A 24409-nucleotide genomic window follows, 5' to 3' on the forward strand; every position below is an offset into this window, starting at 1 on the left:
CTACATTTATGATGCTTTGTTCATCTCTTTGTATGTTTTCACAGACCTGGGAGACTTTTTGTTGAAAATATGTTGTTCATCATCTTCAAAATTTTTCCTAGATAAGTGAAGATTTGCCTAAGATTCACCAGGTGGTCATAAATTCTAGTGTTATTGTTCCTTTTTAAGTCCCACATATATGACCTCTTTTTACTCCCAGACTTAGAAACCAGTAGAGTGAATGAGATCCTCCCTAGGTCAAGGCAGCTTATACATGAAAAAAGTTGCAAAATTTTACAAATGTGTTACAGTAGAAATCTAGAAAATATAAATATGAATGGATTCTAAAGGTTTGAGATCAGGGAGGAAGGAATATAACATCAGATCAAGCCACGCTTAGCAACATAGGAACAACACTCACCATAAAGTCAGAATTCCATATTAATTCAAGCATCTAGGAGTGGCAGTAGTAGCTCACTCAGTTGTTAGCTAAAACCTGGACACCATAGTCACCTACATTAGAAAAAGGTGAGATGCCAGAAATCCTTTGGTATGATTTAAAGCAAGGAATACAAAGACTAGAGAGATAGGTGTGTTAATGTGGATTAATGATGGTGAATTGCTTACCCAATTATTTCCCTGGGAGGGCCTGAAGAACTGTAATATAGCATTAAGAACATTGGTGATAGAACATCCGTTAAAACTTCTGAGAATGAACTCAGCAAGCAGGAACAAAGGTGAGAACTGTCACCATGGATATAGCCTTACTGATATTTATGTTAAAGTTAAGATTCTAAAGTGGCAGAGGCCCTGTGCCAGAGCTTAATTGCAAATGACACAATAAGCATGATAGCTGTAATGGAAAGCAGGGCCTGAGGTATAATCAGTAAATTGGGCAAGCTGCAATTTGCCCATGGCTAATTGATCATGAGGTTCGTGGAAATGAAATAGATGGACACGCTATTAAATTCTTCCTTAATTCGGTAATAGAAAAAAAAAAAAAAACAACTCTTGGTTGGTGAATATAACTCACTGAGTCACTATAAGGGACAATCATGAATTTTCACCCAGTTCCAGACTTGAGACAAATTACGGTCCCATGTGCCTTGAAAGAAGAGGATGATGGGTCTGCTTAAAGAAAGAGCGGAGATACTGCCATGCACACGTACTCTAAATCTTCCTTCTATTTCTCCTAAAATATCCCTGTGGCTATTTAAGAGGGTGGTTGTGGTCTGAGAAAAAGAAAATTTCCAAGATTTTGAAGAATTAATAAACACTGGGTTTGAAGTGAAAATAATCTTTAAAGATCAAAAAAAAAAAAAAAATCACTCTCTGGGCCATAAATCAGAGAGGGTATTGTGGCAGTCTGGTGATAAATGGCGTTTTGGATGGAGTGTATGTTAAAATGAGCTCAGTGTGTTTGTGGATTTATCCACAAGTTTTTCTCCTTATTTGGAAACTCACAGAATTCTTCCTTTGGCTAGTTGTCCCTTGAATCAACATTTATAATATTAGAAAGAACCAAGTGTAAGTTCCTGGAACTGGTCTCCCCTCTACCATTAATTTGTATTTTAGTAAATTGAAAAACAGAAACCAGTAATACATCCCTGGAGGAATGACACAATTTAGTGCCACCATGAAAGACTTGAAAGGTGAATGAACATTGATTCGTGGTAGGTCTTCTTTTAAGTCATCTATTTGGTATGTTTAAATATGATGAAGAATGATGGGGATTATCATAAATACAATTAATTGATGACCCCAATATCAGCTGTTGTACCAGATGTGGTTCCGTTACTGAAGCAACCCACAGAATGCTTTTACCCTGATATGTGACACTTGATCCAAAGTCAATGTTGTTCAGGCAGAGAAATAAAGATCATGGACTTCAGCAGGCAACAGAAGTGAGATTTTCTTGGAGACAGTGTGTGAATAGCTTCCTCTGAATCACTCATTTTTGTGCTCCAGGAAATTGAGATCATTGGTAGCAATTTCGTCTGATTTCTGCACTCTCTGATATCTTGAAGCTGGTAGCACCTTTCTGTGATCTTTGTTCCCTGGGCCCTTCCAGCAGTTTTATCTTCTAATTCTCTGTATTAAATCCCAACCTGATGCTTTCTTATGAGTTGTAAAATGGTTTCTGGTTTTTTTTGGCTGAACTCTGACTAATTTAACCCAGAGCTTTACTCTCTACATGTTTTCTTAGGCTCTGTAATAAAACCTTCATTTATCCAATAGTTCAAGTCAAACGTCTTACAGACATTCTTGACCCCAGCGGTATTTCCCACCATTCCTCCCACACAGCCTTCTTGCTGTCCCCTGAGTTCAGTGTTTTCTTACCAAAGGGCATTGGTAAGGCACTCTCATTTCTATCTCTAGCACTTTCTCCTCAATGTTCTCATAACTCACTCCATCACTTCATTTAGGTCTTTGCTCAGATCTCACCAGCTCGGAAAAGACTTGCCTGACTACTGCTACGTACTTCTTTGACTATTGGCTTTACAACATATATTGATTTTGATTTTGACTGATGTATTAATTTACTCTCCTCTCAACTAGAAGGAAAACTCCAAGAAAGCAAAATCTTCATCTCTTTTAATTATTAATATATCCACATCACCAAAAATAGGTTATACAATTAGTAGGATTTCAATACATTTTTATTAATATAAAAAATAAATTTTTATATATAAATTGTGTAGTTGTAATCATTCTTTTAAATTTAGTATAAATATATTCATAAAATTTTAAACTTATATAAATTATGATAAAATAGCATTAAGGGAGGCAGTATTGAATTCAATGAATATTCTTACTGGTGTCCTCAAGCACACAGAAGAGAACTTCCAGATAAAAGTCAACCGATTAACACAGCAGCCTGTGGATTTTGTTGCTTGCCTGGCCTAACTTTGTCTGCTCTGTGTATGTGAAACTTTATTGCATTACTAAGAAAATGTCTTACATAGTACGTATCTCAGTCCTTGAAGTGATCATTTAATTCATCTTTTATGAAACCAATAAAAGATTCTCTTTTAATATTTGACCCAAATTCTGAAGTAGAAAATATATACTCTCTAGAATCTTAGTCACAACAATTGAAAACTATATACAGTATTTTTTTCTTAACTGAACATCCAGTAAAGCTTATAATCAGAGGCTGATGTAATATCTCTGTCTGTTGAAGTCCAAATTCCTTCTCTTCTCTCTTTATACAAGTTCTGCTCCTCCTTTTTTGATGACACATAATGTTCTCATTTCAGTTTGGTCTGCCCTGGGTGTCACTTTCTTGTATCAGGACAGTGATTGCTCAGGCTATGCTACTTCACTTACTCTGCTGTCAGATTTTAAATAAAGGAGTAACAATTGTATTGTTCAAAAAACTGCATCTCTCCAATATGCTGTGAAAAATGCCTATCCTTAATTTCAGGCACCAGGAAATGATGTTTCTTTCAGACTTTTGATGTTCTAATATAATTGGTACCTTTTACATTCTTTGTCACACTGCAGTGATAGAGAATGTTACTGTATTTCATTTTTTATGGTAGAGGAAGTAACTTCCTAATGGGGTCTGAGTTAAAAATCAGATCCTTCACTGGACAGAAAAAATATAATTCAACACTTTATGTTCAATATCATTAAAAAATGTCCTTCTGGCTTCCGGAGATCTTTCTGTTTTATTATTTTATCCTAACTATCAGTTTTCTTATGCTGACAAATCCCGACCATCAAAGGTACATACTTATTTCACGGTAAGACATTAAAGCAGGAGAGTCATTTACAAAGAACTTAGATTGCCCATTACCAGACATTTCTCTTTTCATATTTCTCAACTTCCTGACCCTCTTCTACTGAAGACTTTCACAGCATTTCTTCAATCATTGTGCACATCACCTTTAGACTCTCAACTCTGTGTCTCTGAGTATAAAACCTGGACCTATCTCAGGTATCCCAAAATAACCATACATACAAAAGCTTTCAAGCAAGTACATGTGTACTATGTCTAGAATATATGACGAAGCTCAGGCAAAGGTCCGGACTCAAGATGTCAATTTGGGAAACATCGGTGTGTTGGTAATTAAAACTAATTACTAATTACTAATAACTAATTACTAATTACTAATTAGGAGAATGGCTAAGGAGTGTGTGTTTTTTGGTGAATCACAAGGGACACCAAAAATGCAAGCATAAACAACGGAACAGGTGCTCACAAGAGATGCAAAGATGTGAAAATAACTGGGAAATTTTGTGATAATGGAAACTAAAGGAATACGGAGTTTTAAGGAAGATGAAGTGTGCAGTGTTGTCCCGAGGAACAGTGAGTTTACAGTGTGATAAGGACTCAAATTATCCTTGGAATCTGGCACTGGGAGATTTTTGGTGACTCTGATAAGAATGATCTTAGTAGAGTGAAGTTACAGGACATGTTACAGTGGTGAGTTAAGGAAGTGAAGACAAAGTGTGCAGATCACACATTTAAGAAATTTGAGTGGCGAGATTATGAAGCAAATGATATCAAATGGCCTAAATTATTTCAAAATACTAGAATAAGCATGCAGATAATACTCTGAAATAGTCATTTCAGGGAACAGAAGAGGGTTTCGACCAAGGACCAGTGAAATCTGGTAATAAAGATTCAAGTGAGTTCTCATCTGATACAGTAACAAGTCTTCATTAGACCTTCATGAGCTTGGTCTTCACGAAACTTTCTTATCGAAGTTAAATGGGGTACTGGACTAGAGAAGGTATTTTGTAATGTAGATTTACAGTTGGGTTTTCCTGGATGACTATATTAGAAACATATAGTAAAGAAACACAATAAATAAATATTAAAATGAAGGCATAATAAAGTTAAAGTTCCTGATGAGAAAGTAGGTTATATGCTCAACCAAATGCTATTACTAATTGTAATAACAGCAAATATTCACATAGCATCTACAGTGTGCCCAGCAGTCCTCACAGTATCCTCTACAGGTAGCTACTAGCTCTTATCCTCACGTATCAAGTGAGGAAGCCAAGGCACAAGGAAGGGAAATAACTTGCCCAAGGTCAAATGGCTACTAAGTACTACAGCCAGGATTTGAACCAAAGAGTCCAAATCTAGACTCTGTACTCTTAAAAACCAGCAGATGAATGCCTTCATAGTGGGTATAATTAGTTGCAATAGATTTTGGCTAGTTTAGTCAGAAACAGAATTTGTTAAGAATGGGGGCTTCCCTGGTGGCGCAGTGGTTGAGAATCTGCCTGCTAATGCAGGGGACGCGGGTTCGAACCCTGGTCTGGGAAGATCCCACATGCCGCGGAGCAGCTGGGCCCGTGAGCCACAACTACTGAGCCTGCGCGTCTGGAGCCTCTGCTCCGCAACAAGAGAGGCCGCGACGGTGAGAGGCCCGCGCACCGCGATGAAGAGTGGACCCCGCTCGCCGCAACTAGAGAAAGCCCTCGCACAGAAACGAAGACCCAACACAGCCATAAATAAATAAATAAAAACAAATACTTAAAAAAAAAAAAGGGCCAAAATGCAGGACTTAGAAGCTGTGCAAAACAGAAAAGCAACCAGAGCCACCCTGTGAAGTGGCAGAGGAAGGTACACAGCTTTCCAGGGTACAAACACTCCAGCACAGATAACACACAGAGAAAATCACGGGTAACATCTGTGATAACACAGAACTACACAGATGACATCACAGTGAGAACCAACACTGGATATCAGTTTCTATCAGGCTCTATCAGTTTCTATCACTCACAGGCTCCATTGAAACTGGGTGCAGTTCAGGCTACCATTGCCAGCATAGTTTCTATGTGGTGCCAGTTTTTCTCACCAATTTTTAAATCACTAATTTCCAATTTGGAAATTAGAAATTTCTAAACCAGGCTAGGAAACAACCCTATCTGTACAATAGTGTCTGGGAAAGCAAGTGTCTAGCTTCTAGGCAAGTGGCCATAGGAACATGTCCAAGGGTCTTAGCAGCCAAAGAGAAACAAAATGAAACAAAAAGGCAAGTGTCAGCTGCATAGGTAATTCCAGCTGGCTAGGATGGCAAAGAAGTGAGGGGAGGAGCAAATGGGGAGCTCAAAGGACTATCCATGAGGTTAAAGAGACGTTAGAGAGGGAGAGAGGTTGTGAGAGAACGAGGAAAAAAGTGTGCTGTCAACAGAGTGAATTATTCGAGTTTAAGGTATATAAGGTAGCTCTAGTCCAGATGATGACCAGATCTCAGGTTTGGCCCTGGAGGTTGTTTGCCAAAATTAATGGAGGTAAAGTCATCACACTAAATAGCGTTGCACACTTTAATACTAGCTTGTTAGATGAATTTTCCCTGTGGACTTCGAAATCTCTCAACTTTGTGATAAGATGTCAGAATGCAAAAGGGAAGACACTGCCAGTTCTCAAAGGCTTCAGTGAATGAGGGGTACAGATTTCAGGTGGATGAGTGACAACAGGGAAAAGTAGGGACTGCTAAAGTCCCAGGGCAGGAACCTCAGACAAGAATGAGTGCGTCCAGAAGCGGCACATATATACAATGGAATATTACTCAGCCATAAAAAGGAATGAAATTGGGTCATTTGTAGAGATGTGAATGGATCTAGAGACTGTCATACAGAATGAAGTAAGTCAGAAAGAGAAGAACAAATATCATATATTAATGCATATATGTGGAACCTAGAAAAATGGTACAGATGAACCGGTTTGCAGTGCAGAAATAAAGACACAGATTAGAGAACAAACATATGGACACCCAGGTGGGAAAGTGGCAGGGGGGTGGGGTGGTGGTGGGATGAATTGGGAGATTGGGATTGACATATATACACTAATATGTATAAAATGAATAACTAATAAGGACCTGCTGTATGAAAAAATAAATAAAATAAAATTCAAAAAAAAAAAAAAAAAAAAGAATGAGTGCTTCCACAACAATGGAAGCACCTTTGTTTGGAGAGGAAGGATTGCAGCTATGGGAGTTGTGTGCATGGTTGTCTGCCCTTACTTATCCCATCATTCTGCCCCCAAATGATCTCAGCATTTCAGGCTGTATACGAGCTGGTCTCAAGGAAAAGTTGAAAACCACTATATGGCTGTACTTCAGGAATTCCCACCATTCTTCAGTTTTTCTTTCTTTATCTTTTTCATTCATTAATTGATTCACATATTCACTCTAGGCAATAGATAGATGGAGAGATAGAGGATATTTATGATGAGCTATAATGCTGTGCGAGACACTGGGTACACCACCATGATCAGATACGTTGATGTACTTTATATAAAGAAAACTTACAGAACTAAGAGAGGAGGTAAAAGAGAGATGTAATTTAGACTGAAAGGTCAGAGACGACCCCCCTGAGAATTAACAGTTCAGCTGAAACCGGAGGAAGAGCAAATGTAAGAGACTTTCAGGTGGAGAAATTATCATGTGCAAAGGCCATTAAGTGGGGAAAAAAATGACTTCTTCGAGAAATTAAAAGAAGTCCAGTGTCTGAAGTATTTACGTTTCTGTTTTCCCGAAGTCATTGATTATGTTTAAGCATCTTATGACCTCAGACCACATATTATATATAATTGGAGGATTTAGAATCATAGTCTGCCCTGAAGAAACCCTGTAATTTCCTAAATCAGAAAAAAAGGGTATATTCTATATACCTTTCATATGTAATATAAATATATTACTCATGTATAATTATATAATATGTAATATTTAGTAATATGTATTATAAAGGTTAAATCGATTACCGTATATATGTGTGTGCATATTTTGTGTCTATATCTGTATCTATGATGTGGTTTGATGGGCCAGTGTATTCCCCTCAACTTACAAGACCGTATACTCCCTTTATCAGTCATGTAGGAGGTCTATAAGCTGATATGAAGAAAGGCGATCTCTCTATATATAAATTGATGATTAGGCCCCCCCCAAAGCCAGCATTTATGTACCATCATTTTGTTGTGTGTGTGAAAGGCAGGCAGATATGAAAACATGATATGCAAGCACTCAGATGAGAAAGGCAAAAAAATCAATAAGAGAGAACACAAGGGCAAGGGAACAACAATTCAATCTAGGTGAGAGGGCGCTGAAAACGTAAGGGAGGCACGGTCTGCATAGTTGAAAGCTCGTGCGGAAATCTCTTAAGACATCAAAGCTCAGCGTTAATGTTCTCTGAGCAGTGGAGTTCTGAAGAGTTTCACATCAGAAGTAGATTTTAAAGACAATGAATCTTAGTTGTTCGGAAGAAATGTAATCTACAACTTTTATTTGCTATTTTAAAATATGTCTAGCATTGTTTTCTCCCAAGCCCATTTTCTATGAGACTAATCTTACTGCCACACTTTCAGAAATAGCAGTACTTTTTGAAAGGCAGCAAGGGATTTGTGTCCTTTTTTCTTATCTCAAATGAAATAATCCTTTGGGCTTTAACATTTCAAAGCATTAATATTTTATATTGCATTATAAAGTAAATAAACAGATTTGTTTGGTGCATTGATCTCGATGGAGAGAATTGATAGATAAGACAAGACACCTGGTGAAGGTAAAGAGAGTTGCTACTCATTAAAGAAATGTTCCTTGATACCCACATCCAGGACTGCAAGGACATATTTTACAATTTCTGAAGTGTCTGATCAGTGAAATGATAAAATATTTGTATGATAGCTACTAAATGGATGATTATTATGTTCTTCACCTGCTTATGGAATACATATTTATAGACTGCCTCTGTAATTCTCTTTGTAGAAGTTGAAAGTTGAACACCATGAAAACCATGACTCATTATTTTGGGTCACATACTGCCAGCTCATATTTTTAAGGTAAACACAGTGTATCGGCCAAAGCCATCAGCAATTGATTATTTGATTAAGGTGTATTGTTACAAAGACCATAATTACACTGTCTTCTAAAGAGGCCATAATCTCATTTGTTTTGGTTAGAATGTTTTGTTTGTAAAACAGAAACCTAGTGACAAGCAAAACAGGAACTTATATAAAAAAGAAAGATAGGGCCTGAAAACAGGAATGCATCTGGATTGTAAGAAATATCTGAAAGCAGAGAATTAAATGTCTTCTAGGTCCTTCTATATCTTTCATTTCTGCTTCTGCCTGGGTATCCATTTACATGTCATCACAACCAGCAATCTTTTTGGTTCTAGGCCCAGGTACTAGGGAAGGAAACCCTTGATGTCCTTATATCAGAAGTCACCCTGGACCCATAACATGGCCATTACATGTAATGGCCATTACATGGCCAGGGGAGCAATGTAATAAATGCTGGAGGTAGCTCCACTCACATAAACAGAAAATCCCACAGAAGTGTTAAGGCAAAACCACCCAATAAGTTTCCACTATACCATTCGGTGGAAGCATAATGTGAACTAACATTTGTCAGCACTTAATATTCACCAAGCACTACATGGATAGTCTCTTTTAATACTCAATACAACTCACTAAGTATATGCAGTTATCACTGTATAGATGAAGAAGCCAAGCTAAAGGAAATGTGAAAAAAAGTCCAAGATCACACATGTACACATTTAGTTGAAGTAAATTTAAATACAATTATTGTGTTTCCATTTTGCTAAGCAGTGTTCTAAGGTTTGAGGATTCAAAGTTCTCAGATATGATCAATTCATGACCTTGGAGAGCTCATGGCCAATTGGAAAAGAGAAGAGAAAAAAAAGATAATTATAACAAAAGTGGTTAAGCTTTCTATTTTAAAGAACCAATGATGTTTCAGAGGTTTATGTGTGGGGCATCAGACCCATTGTGACCCAGCCAGCAGAAAAAAAAAATATTTGGGGAAAGGAATATTCGAATTTAAAAGAGGAACTGATATTAACTGGGTGAAGAAGAAAGATAAGTGAATCCAGGCAGAAAGAGCAGGCATGTAAAAATGTGGTCATTTTAAAACAACACAGTATGTTGTTGGTGAAACATAGGCAATTTGGCAGAGATGGAATATAGGAAAAAACAGGCAGAGAACGTCAAGCAGCGAGAATCAAGAGAGAAGTGGAGGTTAGATTTTGCTTAGCATTGAATATGTTTAGGACTTAGTTGTTATGAGGAAGCAATGAGAAGTTGTGGAAAGATTTTTTTAATACATTCATTTATTTATTTATTTATTTATTTATTTATTTATTTATTTATTTATTTATGGCTGCATTGGGTCTTTGTTGCTGTGCCTGGGCTTTCTCTAGTTGCAGCGAGTGGGGGCTACTCTTCATTGCAGTGGCTTCTCTCGTTGCAGAGCATGGGCTCTAGGCACACAGGCTTCAGTAGTTGTGGCACATGGGCTCAGTAGTTGTGGCTTGTGGGCTCTAGAGTGCAGGCTCAGTAGTTGTGGTGCATGGGCTTAGTTGCTCTGTGGCATGTGGGATCTTTCCCAGACCAGGGTTCAGATCCATGTCCCCTGCATTGGCAGGAGGATTCTTAACAATTGCACCACCAGGGAAGTCTGAAAGATTTTTAAAAGGGTATTGCTCTTACAGGAATTGACATTTAAAAACAAATTATTCTGGCAAATATTAATAATTAATGGGCTGGAAGAAGGAAAGACTACAGGCTAGAAACTAAATAAGATTCAGTGGTGGAAAACTATACAAAAGATAATGAAGTTCTGTCTGAAAGAAGTTGAGACAGTTGGTGAAGCTAAAATTCTAGTCACGGTGTGGGTTGTTAATGACACCACACCCCCCCTCCATTATTGAAACAAATGCAATGGAGATTGAATTCAATTTGGAAAATTCGGAAATTTCACCCCCCAACCACCAAAGCAAAATATATATATATATATATATATATATATATATATATATATATATATATATTACAATGTCTGTCATTTATTTTAAAATAATTCAGCATAGACAGTAATTGAAATGTGAATATTCATTAGTTAAGCAACATGCAGGCAACAGTCATCTGACCTAGTGAGGAATTCCCTCTCAAGAGGTAGAGCTACACATCATAAGTAATTATACTCTGTGATAACTTCACTAGACAACGTTTTCCATCCTAAACATTTGGGTCAAAATATGGTTTGAAGCAAAACAGTAGCTTTCCATTAGAATTCTTTAAATTTCTTACCCAGTTCAGCAGTATGATCTGAAAGTTATCAAATGTTTTCCAAATAATTTAACATACCAAATAATCCTAGTTACTTCAATATTTCTTCTGAGATGCCTAGGGGCCCTTTGGAATACTCAAGTTAGCTAGAGAAAGAAACTTACAATCTGTTATCAAAAGCAGTTCAATATTCCAGGAAAATTTTTTTTCTCTTAACAGGGAGAAAGAAAACCAAATTCCAGTCTTGTACCAGCTTACTATTAATAACAAAATTCATTTACCTAATTAAATCCAATCTGATCTTAATCACTCCTAACAACATACAAAATTCTTTTTTCAAAGTTCCCTTTTCTCACAAACCTTTTATTACTTTTTGTATCCATATGATTTGTCCCATATTTTTCCCCATCCAGAAAAAAACAGCTCTAGGACAAAATTATTATCATCATTTTCCTCAACAAAAATATCTTCATTTTTTCATACCTCTGTCACCAACAACACATATCCTACTTGCTTTACACACTGAAATGCTTCCCTTATCATTTTTAGTAGCTTTAATTACATATTACAGTTTTTAATCCTTAAAAGCCTTAACAAAACCAAGAAACAAGTAATTGAACTGTTATACCAACATTTACTGATTGGCAAATTTAAGAATATATTCCATAACCTCTAAAAACATACATTTTTCTCATAGCATAATTTCTCTTCAATGTGGTACAAGATGCATTAATAAACCCAAACATCTTTAGTGTTTTTTCTCTCAAAAGAAGGCAAAAGTATGTAAACCTAGATTTGTTCAGCAGTGTTCCAGTATTTTATCTTAAAAATGATTTAGACATTCAATTAATTTTCTTCATTGAACTTAATGCAGCAAAACTCTAAAGTTTCAAGTTACCAAAAATCTGGAATAACTGTTTTTAGATAGACATCCCTGAAACATAATTATTTTCAAAGAGTTTATCCAAAAGCTTTTGATCCATTTATGACAATATCACATATAGACATATGATATTCAGACAGAGATCTCAAACCAGATATTTCAATACAGAACTTATCAGCTTATAAATAACAGTTGGAATAAGTTCAATTTATTCACTTGATTTTAAAAGGCTTCTCCCACCCCCCCCCCTTTTTTTTTTACCTTGGCTTGAAGTTCTACTAGTTAACCCAAGACTGAAGTCTCAGGCAAAGTGGGCTGTGTTTGTATTTCATGGACAGGATAAGAGTTAACTTCAAGCTTTCTCCTAGGCATATTTTTGTTCTCTCAGGGTCAGAATTCCAAAAACAGTATTTATCAAGCTAGCTTTCTCTAACTGCATATGCAAAAAGAAGCAGTTTTGGAATTTCAAAAGAATTTCATCTTAACCAATTTTCTCTGGAGTCTGAAGAATACTGTTGACAACACAGTGATAAAAAAAAAAATCATCTTTCTGTTTTTTTAGTCATAGTTTCATAGCTTAAATTTTCTAATGAATTGAACCTGAATTTCCCATTTTACAAAAGGCAACAAGAATACCAGTCATACAAATGGAATACACACTCATGCACCAGAAGACAGAACTGTCACATAACCTCTGATAGGATGACCAATGACCAATACAGAGTCCCAAACAAATACTTCCCCAAAAAGTCAGACTTAAGCCAGAACTAATTGGAAAAATGTCCAAATAGCACTTCGTGCTCAAAAAAGAAGTTTGTCCAGGTGCACAACTGGGGGACTTACTCGGTTTTGGAGCTCATCAGCTTATCCAGATGCATGTTTCCGTTCCACCAAGGAAAAGTGTTAAGTTGGCAGACAGTGGCAAGAAGGGGAGTAAGAGGGAGGATCCCTGAAACAAATGGTTTTGGCAGCTGCTAGGAACACCCCCCCCAAATGTCCCTCTCGGGGCCAGCTAGCCCCCAGCAGCGGGCCCCTCGCAGCCTTGAGGGCGAGTTGTCATGGCTGCAGCTCTACTCGGGAAACCCCGGGGAGCCAGATGTCATGAGAGCGCAGCAGCCCCACGTTGGGTGGCAAAAAACTGTTACCGAAAGCGGAGCCCGGCTGCTTGCTACTCTGAAGCCAATAAAGAGGCAAGGTTGGTGGAAAGGAAAGTTTGTTTTGTTTTGGAGGCTGGCAACCATGGGATTCCTGTCCAACTGCTGACTCTCCCCACTGACAATCAGTGGGCAAGAGCTTTTATAGATGGAGGGAGGGGGCTCTACCTTCAGGAACAACACGGTCAGCTCTGACAGTCTTCTTGAAACGGGTCATGCAGTTGTCTGATCAGTGTCACCTTGATTGTTTTAAGTACGGTTAGCCTTTAGTTCCAGGGTCAGTTTGTTCCCATTTCTTTAGGCCAGTTCTTGGAATTGTGGCAGCTTATGTCATGGCTACAGTCTGGTCATCATGTAGTTAACTTCTTCCACCTGGTGGGGCTTTCAGTATCTATAAGACAGCTCACAGGATATGTCTCGGAATATTATCTATAGCCCTTGAAGAGGAACTAAAGGTCCTTGACTATGTTTAATGACTAAACTGTTATTATTTAGTCTTGTTGGACTGTTTTCCTTTGTTTTTGCTTTTTTTTTTTTCACTCCTCTCATTAAACTTTTTCTTTAGCTGAAGTTTTTCGACAGACAAAAAGTAGGCTGAGGACATGGGGGGCAAGGACCACAGGGTCCTGCTGCATTTCAAGAGGACATTTCTTTATTATCTATTTCTTCTCATGGGTGTTTCTCATAAAAGATAAAATCTAGCGATAATCTTAATAATGTGTGTAGAATTAATATTAGGTGCACCAAAGCCAGTTTTAGAAGAGAACAACATAAACATTTAAAATTCTTTTGTAAAGATTGCCTAAATCCTATCCAAAAAAATTAAACAAAAATCAAATGCATCTATTGGTTAGCTATGTGAACAGAACTGTAGAATGGTTTTATTTGATCCTGCCCTCATTTTTGCAGAGTCGGACCACCTTGTCAGATCCTTTTTACCGACCTTAGACTGTTTTCCTCCGAGACTTTTATCTTGCATTCTAGCACTTAATAGTTTGTTAGAATTTTTATAACTCCTTAAAAAGGACTCTGAGAATATTTCACAGTAATGAATACTGAGCCAGTTTTGACAACCTTGAATAGATGAGGCAAATTATTAAAGTGTATTTGCCACTTTTATAAACTTACTCAAATGCTGAAAAATGGTTAGAGCACAAAACACTGATTCAGTCTAATAACTTCATTCTGTCATTGATATATTTACATGTATATCTTATTGTTAACTTTCTTCTTAACTCATATTTCAGTATATCATGTGATGTAAGATAATTCTCGTTTTTATAAATATCACAGAGTTGCTGAAAATAGTAATTTGCACTGATTGTATATAAAATACTCATAAGAAGTCTAGCTTATTATATGCTTGTGTGAATGTTATTTCTATCATCATTTTTAACATGGATATCTCATAAATTTAACACATGCCTCAAACAGTATGGATACAGGTTATTTGATGTTCATCAAACATTTAATCTGTGACTCTTATATGTTTCATTCTAACAGTTATTAAAGGAAAAATTATTCATCATTAATGACAGGCAAGTTCTTCTGCCAGTTTCTTATTACCAAAATAACACATATTAGTTGTGAAGAATTTGAAAAACATTACAGAAACTCTTACTGACTTCTACTTAACTGATTACCAAGTGTAACTTTTCGTGTCTGAGACCAATCTCCCAATGTGAGTGGGGAGAGGGTTCCCCACACCACCAAGCAACTCTCCTACACCAAGAGACAGCATCAGATTCCACAGGTTAAGGGTTCAGTCCTACAAGACTGTCCCCCGCCCCTTCAGATGCCTATCGCAAGCCCAGGTTGTTACCTATGCTTCTGACCAACTGGCTATAAACCAGAGGTTCCCAAGACCCCCTCCTTGGGTTCAATTAATTTGCCAGAGCAGGTCAAAGAACTCAGAGAAATAATTTACTTACTAGATTGCTGGTTTATTATGAAAGGATGTAGCTCAGGAAGAGCCAGATCAAGGAGTATATAGGATAAGGTCTGTGGGAAAGATCTCAGAGCCTCCACGTCATCTTCAGGCATATCACTATCCCCAGGTTCCCACATGATCACCAACCCAGAAGCTCTCCAAACTCAGTGCTTTGGGGGTTTTATGGAGGCTTTACTACACAGGCACAATCGGTTAAATCATTGGTTAAATTAATTCAACCTCCAGCCCCTCTCCCCTCCCTAGAAATCAGGAGGTGGGATTGAAAATTCCAAGCCTCTGTTCTCGGTGGTTTTCCCTAACAACCAGCCCCCATCCTTAGTGCTGGCCAAAAGTCCCTCATTATCATAAACCCAGTTGTGGTAGAAAGGGGTTTGTTTTGAATAACAAGACAACATTTTACCTTTATGACTCTGAAGCTTTTCAGAAACTGAAGACAAGAGACCAAATATTATGACGGAAGATGCTGCCACTGCTTCCAATTTTGGACTGTGATTCAGGAACTGTGGACATAAATTAAAATAAATTTTAATAAAAATAAATTTTTTATTTTTTAATAAATAAATGTTTTTCTTATAAACCATAATATCACAATAACCAAGTCTCCACTGCCTCTATAAAGTGCTGAACACTCAAGGTTAGTAGGCTGCAAGCCATTGGAAATGTTTGCTTACTAGAGTTTGCTAAATATGGGTTCATTCTCCAAACTGTGTGCGCCAGAGTTGCTTAATATTGCAATTATGCAATGTAATTCAATAAAGCTGTGATATATGATTGTTAGAAGAGAATTACTTTCACAAAAATTAAATTTAAACTAAGAAAATAATAACTAATAGGAATTTTCTTGAAAATAAATTGCAGATGAAATAGGCATGGGTGAGACAACCATAAAATATTGGCAGGAAAATTATAAAAATGTCCAAGGAGTCTCAATTTGGATTTCTATACAGATGTCTATAGTTCTTGGTACACATAAGAGAAAGCAAAACTTGGAATCATAAACATAACACAAATTTGGCAATGTCAGATCAGTTGTTGGTGGTTGCTTCTGCAATATTTTGTTTGATTTTCTTTTTTGTTTTCCCTGGTAATAACCGATCTGAATAAAAACAACAGACTTAGTCATAATAAGAAGAACAGAAAACTTTTTTAATGTTGAAACACTAATCTTACTTAAATGTTTACCAAAACAGTTACAAAGAATTTTTGACACATAAAATATATTACTTTCATGTTGTAATAATAGTTATTTAGATGATGAAAGCTGATGTTACTGAATAGTTGCAAAATTGTCTGTCTTATTTTCATTCTGTTCATTTCTCTATCTGACTATGAGAAATTATACTTCTATTAAGATGGCCAGCCTCCTTAACATACATGTTGCTTGTGCTTAATTATAGCTTATAAAGTATAGAACTCCAAATATGGAGTTTTCCAAAAATACATTATCAAAAGGATAGAATCAGGATGCTTCTGCCAAAGTATAGAGGTCTTTCCATGTCATATTAATGAAGTAAATTAGAATTTAAAAAATTCTCTGGTCAGCAATGTATGAGTACCAAAATATACACCATTCCAGAAGATATAAGCTCTACTTAAGCTACCTCTGCACTAAACCATTTATTTAACAAACATTCATTGACTGCAGTGTGTCCCCCAGGCTCTGCTTAAAGAACTAGTAACAAAAGCATTGATGACATGGTAAACTGATGCCCTTGAGAAGTCATTGGCATTGTATGCCAATGAAAAAAATTCCACTGATGCTTACAGGTATACATGAGAGTGCTGTAATAACAGTGCCAAAGAGAAAGCAGGAAAAAGCAAGCAACATGACAAAAATAGAGTTCAGCTCTCAAATCTAACCATTTATCATCACATCCATTATTATCCGTTATTATTATATCATCTAACCATTTTCAGCACACTGAAAAAACCATCCGCAAGATATATTCATGTATTACCACTAAAGAATATACCATTCTCAATTACTACCTTTAGCTGTTTTTCCTTTGAAATCTTTGTAATTATTTCACTCTTGAAACCTTGCTCAAAGCCTAGTTTTGTTTTATTTTGTTTTTAATACATAGGAAATAACCAAATATCTAATACTTTTTTCATTACATTCTATTGAAAGCTATGAGATATACTTGAAAGTGTATCATATTCTTTATTCTGTCACTGCCAAAGCAGGATGTTCTCTTTTCAAAATATGTACTCTTTATTTAGGTTACTTCATACTCTTAAAAAAATTATTTATTTATCATTCAAAGTATTTATATGCAGCCAGGAAAATATTTTTCTGTAATTATTTTTAATCATTCTGTAATTTTCTGTAATCATTTGCCAGTAATTCTGGCAAATAAACCAGAGTGAGGGGCACATGTTCCTAAGTTATCATATAAAAATCACCTTTCCAAACTACATCTATAGTTTGAAATCATGGAAAAAATTAAGAAAATCAGAATGTGTTTTAGAGGAAGGGCATCCCATATTTCAGGACACTAATCACCAGAAAGGACAATTTAGATTTACCTCTACATTTAAAAATATCATTAAATACTAAAATGTTTCATTATTTTTAAAATGATAACATTAAATGTAAAACCCAACACATAAAGTTTATGAGACTTAGGGATATATAGACCCAAATTTATTATTTAAATGGCTAAAATAAAGAGCCGAAAGATACTTTGTAAACATGGCTTATATTGTCATGTTATTAATCATATAGATTCACTTAACATTTTATTAGCAACATCATTATTAAAAATTATGCTATAATACAATGAACATAGAACTGTTTTTATATCAGAGATTCCAGTTGCTAAGGCCTGGATGAAGATTCCTCCCCCTTTGTGGAAATTGAATTATTAAATCTATTCTACCCTACTAATGTCAGAAATAGCCTCAAAAAACCAATATCACATAATCAGGATTGGCATGGAAAATAAAACCTATTTGAAAATAAAACCTATTGTTAATCCAGTATAAAGTACATCTTTCAGAATTAGGGTTACTTAGGGTCTACATTTCTGGCCCTTATGATTAAGGAAGGATGCCAAGTCCTTTCCTTTCTATATCAAAGTCATCCCCATTCTTCCTCTGATATATAGGGAAAGTACAATCATGTTGGAGTTCAGTCACTCTTACCCTTAGGCCTGCTATCCAGAAATTACCTAGAATGGAACTGTAACCCCGAAACTCACTGTGCAGAAGAGGCTGGTGTGAATGTGGAAGAAACTAGTGCATGAGTTAGGAGAGGAATAATAATATTGCATTAACTGATTCATCACAGAGAAAATGGTGGAGGCAACATCTAAGATCTCTCGGGACACAGCTTTCACCTCGCTCTTCTGCTGTGAACTGAATTGGCTGCATGACCCACCTGGGTTTCTGTATTTATGTTTCATGCTCCAAGTGCAGACCGAAAGAATCAGGTGAACATATCATAGTTATCTGGTAAAATGTCAGAATAGTTTTCTGTACTTAGATAACTAGCTCAGGGCTTCCTGTTGGAGCCTTGGAGAGCAATGGTAAGTAGGTCTTATGGGAAAGGCCACAGAAAAATGCCGCTCTCACATGGGAGAAAAGGGGTTTCCAGGAGGTGTTTTGAAATTCACGAATGCTTCAAACTATGTAGCTTTTCTATTTTTTCAGGTACGATAAAATTGCAATACATTGAGAGTGTTTTAATATGCCAAGGTCAGTTTTCTCACATCAAAAAAATTTCATGTGGTAATTTTGAGAAAATGATTTAGACTTCCCTAAAAGTAATTAAAATTTTATTTTATTTTACAAACAACTTAATTGTTAATGAAATACAACATATTGTTTAAGATACTATTTGAAGCTTTTACTCTGTGAAGAAATATCTCTTTAGTAATAAGTGTATTTTAAAATTATGATATAGATATCTTATAATAAATTTAAAACTCTATTTTCATTTATAAGCCAGTAGTACAGCTTACTATTAAGAAATGCTAATATTAAACTTTCATTAGTTATATCTCTCAATCTTAGGCAATAGTCAAATAATTTTTAATATAATTATTGAACGATTTTTATTAGCAAGATCCTTAATTTTATAAATGACAAAACTCATCACTTAGAATAAAGTTATTTATTATACATAAACAGCTACAGAAAGGAAGGATCAAAAGATAAAGTAGCATAATTACTATATTAAAGCTAAATATAGACAAAATTAGAAAATGATATTAAATAAAAATAAATAAAATCTGTTTTAATATTTTATTCTCTTTGGCGGATGTTTAAAAAACCTTGTTTGGTACATGAAATTTATGATATGACAGTCTGTGTGTGGGTGTGATATGAGTGTGTGTTGTGTGTGGGTGTGTGGGTGTGTGTGTTTTGAAAATTCATCGTGCACTTGGAAGGTTTAAATTTTTCATTATGCTATGATGTTATTTTTTCCTTTGGATTTCTTGTATTCAATATCTGGTATTGATAAATTATTTATTATCATATTCTCTCCATATCCCAAATGTAGAATCGGTCCTATATATTGCTACCATGAAAAAATATGATACTCTGATTTTCTGTTTCTTTCTTAGAGCTCAGCCTTTTTTTTTCTCATCATTTAATGATCACTCTTCCAAACTAAGCTCATTTCCTTTTCTGAATTCATGCTCTCAACTCTTTCCAACCTCCCTGTACACCTGCCTAGACTTATTTTCGTGCTGCAGTTGCCATTGCCACTACATTTCAGAGGTTCTTAATATAAAAGACTGAAAATGTAGAAAATAAGGTCAGTTTCCCATGTGCATGTTTGGATTATGGTGTGTTCTTAATGTGAGGTTTAATCCCTTAAAAATAGGTAATTTTTTTCAGGAGAGGCAATGGTTACAGAAGCTCAATGATATAAAATCATTAAAAAATAATATAAATAGGAATCTAAAGGGATGAGGGTTGATGTGAAGAGTCAACAGGAAAATCTGCAGAAGAGTCTACAATAAGAACAAAACCAGTAAAAACCAAGCAGTAGTAGGGGACAGGGTAAATGGCTGAAGTTAAATAAACAGATTGGGCTATACTTAATAATGGTGGGTGAAAAATAAAATAGTTTATAGTATTTTCCTAAATAAATATTTATTAAGTAGTTTTACAATAGTTCAATTTTATATATTTTCTAATCCTTTTATTTTATAATTAGTTTATAAATTAATAGTGATGATATTTGACCTCACTTTTGTAACTGTATTATTTTTTCTGCCTTTAATGCTTTGTCTTATATCTTTTGCCACATAGATTTTTTTCTGGTTTGGGGCATGTGTAAGGCCAGTAAGTGTGTGTGTGCATAGGGGAGTGTGTGTGTGTGTTCATGCACACATACGTGCATATGGTTTCTTTTCACTTATAATTATTTTTTCCCTAGCAGTAGTCATTATGTCACTTATGTACTTTATTTATTCCCGTCAGCCAAAAAAGAGAAACAGGAAGGAAAGAAGCATGGTCCTTCTTTTTAGAATACTTCCCCTAAATTTCACTCACTTCTTTCATCTATACCCCATTGTCCAAAATTTGGTTATTTTCTCTCACTTAGATGTAAAGAGGATGGGGGTGGGGTGCAGCTTTTCATTTGGCAGTCATATTCCCAGCTATAATTTTGAGTGCAGTTACTGAGGACAAAAGAGGAAGAGATTAAGAAATAATGAGCAAACAGCCTGTCACACATGACTACATGTATGTTATAACAATCTGGAAATTAGATAATGTGCTTTTAATTTAATAATCAAAGTTTTCACAAACATTCCTAAGTTTGTATTCATTTAATCATCTCAATGTAAAAGACAACAATAATTTTTAATCCTTCTGACAAAAGACATTGTATTTCTGCTTTTGCTCTTTCCATCCTCAACTCTTTCAACTTTGCAAATTGTTTTACAATCATCTAAGGTCATAAATCCAATTTTTTAAAATTTCTCTCTTTTTCATGTTATTTTTAATAACAATATATTCTTCCTTCAGTTGTGGACACCCAATGTCTTAGGTAGACATAAATCTAAGCCAAGGGAGATCATTGGAAATCAAACCCTGCGAATAAAGATGGGAATAAACAACCCCAAATAAGTATTTGTGTTTCTCAAAAATGTGTGCAGGTGACTCGTCCTCAGTGGATTCCTACCAGAGCAAGAGTAGCATCTCTGAGTTTGACTTAGGGCCCCCTCAATCAAATAAAAATAAAAATTAAATAAAACCTTCACTTGCAAACCCATCTGTGTGGTCTTTTCAGTTTCAGAATCTTTTCCCTGACTGCTTTATACTTTAAACTATTTCTGTTTCTATGGTTTAAAAACATGAAGATTTACCACCACTGACCTTTAATTCTTATAATTATTAGTTACATAAAAAGTTTGTTATATATTTCTGTATCTTTTCATCCTATTTTAACACCAGCTATCTCAGAGAGAACTATATTTTCTGATTTCTCTTACAGTGATCTCAAGTGTGTCACTGAACATTCACCAGAGGCTTTCATTCCTGAACACCTGTATTTTCAAATGCTTGGTAGTATTTGAAATGATCATTACTCAACTCTTTCAGTGAAAATTTTATGGATATTATATGTTTTTCTTCAAAAATTTATTTTACCCAAGGAAAGATCTGAATCTAACTTGATTTTAGTGATCTGTAGGCAATCATTTCTAAAAAACTTTTAAAGTATTTATTATTATCTCTCTTACTCATTTTTGACAACTGATTTGTTTTCTTGCATGTTCCCATGCCTTTCACAATTCCAAGTAATGGCTGTCCACCTCAAACTCGATGTTAATGGCACTCTTCAGAGTTGTACAGTGTATAGTTTTCAGGCCATGAGAGCTGGCCCAAGTTCCAATCTGATCATAAAAGGCTTCTTCACTTATATCTTTGATTATTAGTTCTGATAATTAACTTATATTTAAGTTTTCTTGTTCTTCAATCATATCTTAGATTGCTATGGTTAATTTTCTATGTACACTCACTTCACTCAAAATTTTCATTTCTATTTTTTTCTTTTTTAGATTCTGGAAATGCTTTAAAAGTCTACTTTATTATTGTTAATTTGAATTTCTTCAGTGTAAATCTGCCTTTTAGTCTTCCAGCGAATGTTCTATTGGGCAATTATTTCTCATTGAATTTTGTACTTTTCTTATCCAGACCTGTCCTTGTTTAACAGAACTAAAGCTTTCTTTTATATTACTAAGAATAAGGAACAAATGTGTTCTGCATTTCCTTTTGTGTCATGAATTCATTTCAGGGAAGGATTTTCCTCTGAGTCATTACCATTTTACTTTTCTTTCTCTATATCTCATAATGCCTTCTTATATACCAGTTGACATTTTCTATTAACTCCTGTTAGAACTTGATTTGGTAATATTTGTTCATGTCATGAGGAAGGCTGATGCATCTTATTTTCATGTCTTTCCCCTGGATCTTATTGCAAAAGAAGGAAATGATTCATGCCCGGTGCTGGGGGAAAGTAAGGATGTGGGTTTTCAATACTCATTCCACAGTAGTTTCCTGGATGCTGGCAGAAGCCCCCAGTTGACTTGAAACCAGAGAACAGAGCATCATGTAATGCAGGTAGCACACTGGTGCCCACATCGTGGCATTTAGTGAATGTTAATTTCCTTAGTAACTCTGTGTGCCTTTTCAAATTGTTCAATAAATACAACAACCTACTCAAAAATAGGTGAAAAATAAATTTCTATAGATCTATAGTCATGGTTCAGAGAACAACGAGAAGTACGCCAGAGGTTATTGATGCTGCTCCCAGGTATATACCTTACAGGGCTTGTAGCTGTGACTAAAAGGCTTAAAGGCAAAAAAGCATAAAGTACTGGAGATTTTTCACTATGTGACTTCCTATGTCAGTGTTAGCCAGAGGCAGTTAAGGTCACAAGCCTGGAGAATTAGTTGTGCAGACTTTCATGGGCAGAGGCCAATGCACAGACGGTCAGTGGAAGCTGGTAATGATTATTCCTAGTATATTTTGGTCAAGAAAAATGTCAAAGAAGTAATAGAGGGATGATTTTTAATTCTAACTTATCTGCATAAATATGCAGATAAATCTGAAATATGCTCACTTCTTACTTCTCATTGCAAAGATATTAATCTGTCTTTCATTTCCAGATAGAATAATGACTGTTTTATTTACAAATAAAATGAAATGAAAAGCCAGGAGCAAGTGTTCCTGCCAGGTCCACTCACTCTTCCATCTTTCTTTCCAGAGGTAAAGTATGCAGAAAATGTGTATCTCCTAGTTAATACTTTGGATCCCTTCCTCCAGAAACTACATCAAAAAACCAAGAGTGTAGATCCCAGAAAAACAAAGATTACATTTGAAGATCTAGCTGGAAGGAAGGAACAAAAGCTGCCTTTGGGAGAAGATGAGGAAGCACATATTGAATAATTTAAAAGCCATGGTACCTGCAGGAGATGAAAGGACATTGTCAAACCTGAAGTAAATCACACAGGACACACTTCCGTGAGCCTGGGGTGACCAATAGAGGGGAGGCTGGCAGCATAAGGGCTTCATCAGTTAGACACTGAGCTCTTCCACACAAAGACAGACAAAAATGTGTCCCAGTTTTCCAGAGAATTCCTCTACAGTACTCGTAGAGGTGAGATTACACAGAAGACTGACCTACTTAGAAACCCTTAGATCCCAGCAAGGAACATGCAGGTTGGATGTGCGCTAGGTAGGTGTCAGGTTCCACTCCAAGCCAAAGGCAAATCATGAGGCAGAGTCAAGAGGAATATTAAGGATTTGGAGGGAGAGCCTAGAAACTGAGTGGAGAAAAATGTCAAATACAGGTCTGAAGATGTAGCTAAGAACCAAGGAAAATTTAACCAGAGAGAGAAAAACATTGGGATAAAACCTATATAATTCTGTTAATTTTCTCTCTCACCCAGAGCTAATTTTCATAGTCTACTTATGCATGCAATGGTTTTGGCTTAATGACATCTTAGCAATGATGCACAACATTTGACATTTATCACTTTGTCTTGATTTTTTTTTTTTATCGTTGATGGGATCATCAAGAGGATATGAAGATGTCCAGATTAAAATATTGTGAAAAATTTTTAGAGACAGGAAGAAAATTCCCCTGAGCATTTAAACGACCTTTCTGACAAGGGGTGTATACACACATGTGTGTATATAGAATTCAACTTACTTAAGGGGCTGGGCTAGAGGCACATCCTACACATAAATGTTTTGTGGTAGAACTAAAATGTCACAACTTGCACACTGAGGATAGGCCTGAAAATAATTCCTGAGTAAAAAATAGTAATGTAATATCAATGCGATTAATAATAATACTTAACATATTGCATGCATTCAGTATACCAAGCTTTGTAATAGGCATTATATAAGCATTTTTATATCAGGTTTC

At 35.7% G+C, this 24409-nt stretch overlaps 1 long non-coding RNA gene across 1 annotated transcript; it reads right to left on the minus strand.

The window, feature by feature from the left end:
- Positions 1 to 13577: 13577 nt before the first annotated feature.
- Positions 13578 to 24126, minus strand: LOC309628395. The gene is made up of 2 exons (XR_014244473.1): positions 15415 to 24126; positions 13578 to 15188 (listed from the first exon to the last, which is right to left on the minus strand). It is a non-coding gene; the product is annotated as an uncharacterized lncRNA (long non-coding RNA).
- Between the last annotated feature and the right edge of the window lie 283 nt (positions 24127 to 24409).

The sequence above is a fragment of the Balaenoptera borealis genome (assembly GCF_965194805.1).
Source record: "Balaenoptera borealis genome assembly, chromosome: 4".
Taxonomy (NCBI): domain Eukaryota; kingdom Metazoa; phylum Chordata; class Mammalia; order Artiodactyla; family Balaenopteridae; genus Balaenoptera; species Balaenoptera borealis.